Raw genomic sequence first — 2,289 nt, forward strand, 5'->3', positions numbered from 1 at the left:
TTACATTTAAAATCTTAGATTTAAAAAGAAAAATTTTTATGAATTTATAACTCGAAATAATTTGCAAATTTTCGTGATTTTCCCATATTTGTCATTTTTTGAACTTTAAATGCTTAAAAAAAAAACTGTGACTAACGATTTTTAATATTTTTCATCTGCCTTTGAAACAATATACTAGGAGCCTTTCTATTAAATTTTCAAGCTTTTTTATCCAACAAATAAAATTTTATTGATATTTTTAGAAAAAAAACTAAAAAAAAATGGAAAATAAAAATGTCCGTAAAGAGCTCAAAATACATCAAAATATTTTGAAAATGTTATGGTGTATAGAAGATGCTAAGATAAACAATCAGTCAAAATTTCATGTATCTACGGTAATTTTTTTTAAAGTTACACCAAAAACCAAATTCAATTTTGTGAAAAATCGATTTTGTGTAAAAATTCCCGTTTTTCCCGGCGCTTTTGAAAACCACTGGGAAATTTAAATTTTGACCTCCCCAATGCACCGACGATATTCACTTTCCCATCGAACGAGATACTGAAGTCGAAAATCGAAGCATTATTTCGACTACTTATCGTGTACACAGACACAAAAATAAAAAAAAAAATAAAAAAAAAATAAAAAAAAAACACACATCATTGTAAATGTAAAATCAATACATTCATCGTTTCACTCAGAATCTAAAAAACTAACTATAGTTAAGTTAAAAAAAGTTAACTTTTTAACTTAACTTTAACTTTGTAACAAGTTAATGCCAACCTTTGGTATTATATAAATATAAATAACATATCAGTGTATTATCCATTTTCAACTATACTAGTTAGAAAAAAAAATATTAGATACAAAAGTACATTCACAAAATTATAAATACTATATATTATAAATACGAAAGAAAATATCAATTACCAACTATAAGTTACAACTTTTTACAAGACAACGTTACTATAGTAAGCTTCCTTAAACTTTTCAAAAAGTTTTGAATACCTAGTGATATTCTAATTTAAAAATTTTAATTCAAAGATATAGAAATAGAACATTAGGGTATAAAACCGTAAGTCGTAATTTCTTGTTGTTTTTGACAAAATAAATGTTTTACATAATTTAATTAGAATAAATATAATATAATGGTTTTTTGGGGTAGCGGTGGTGTAACACAGAATATAATATACCCAACAAAACAAATAAAAAGATATTATAAAGATATTATAGATAAGATATAGGTAATAAAGATATTATTATATTTTAAGTTAGGTAGGAAAAAAAACAAAATACTTTAGGCTATAGAGCGTTTATAATGTGCAGTGTTCACTGTTCACATTGTGATCGTTGTAGCCCTGAAACGACGGAACTAACTATATATTATATTATATATGTACCTGAGGTACCTCTATAAAATCAATAAAAAAAAACCACAAAAGTTATTAATTATTTTACGGTCAAAAGTATTTTAAATTCTAAACAGAGCGAAGAAGCTATTGATTTTCCGGTAGGTAATGTGTTTTTGTTTTTTTGTATATACCTATATAGGCTACCTGTTATAATATTACTAGCATTAGATATTTTGAATTGTGGTTACAATATTACCTACTAGTGTTGTTTTTCTGTTTGCCAACCGCTATATTACCATGCTACTATGGTAGCAGTTATCTGTCTATGGAAACATAATTCTTATTTCTTGACGCCAAAAAAGTAAATAGAAATTGTTAAATGAATATACTATTAAAATCAAGGTTTTTCTAAATAACTTCTTAAATATCCTCATTATATAAATTTCTTAAAATTCCTGCTTATTGCACATTTAGAACATTTTAGAGGAACCACAATGCCAAATTTCAAGTTTTTACGTTTTGTCGTTTTTAAGAAATAGCAATGGATGAGTGGTATTTATACACATTATAGATTAAAAAAGCAGGTAAGTGGATCTCATCCTGCTGTACAGTAGATTACAAGTGGGTCATTGTATAATGGATTGTATTAGACTTGAATTCAATGATATAATATCATTGTATAAGAAAAACGATTCTGAGCGGAGACGGTTTGTCAGTCTGGATATTTTATATTTTTTTATTATTTATTTTATCATGCAAGTTGAATTAATATTAAAATATCATAATTTTTTATTTGTTTCTATGGTGATAAACAAAGCGTTAGAAATTAAAATCCCATTTCTAGCGTTTTTTCGTAATTTTCCGTTGGTTTTTCCCATGGCATTAAATGACTATTGAGAAAATCGAAAAATGACCTCTCTAAAGTACCATCTTGATCCAATTTGCTAAAGGATAAGGTAC

The sequence above is a fragment of the Acyrthosiphon pisum genome, chromosome A2, assembly GCF_005508785.2.
Source record: "Acyrthosiphon pisum isolate AL4f chromosome A2, pea_aphid_22Mar2018_4r6ur, whole genome shotgun sequence".
Classification (NCBI taxonomy): domain Eukaryota; kingdom Metazoa; phylum Arthropoda; class Insecta; order Hemiptera; family Aphididae; genus Acyrthosiphon; species Acyrthosiphon pisum.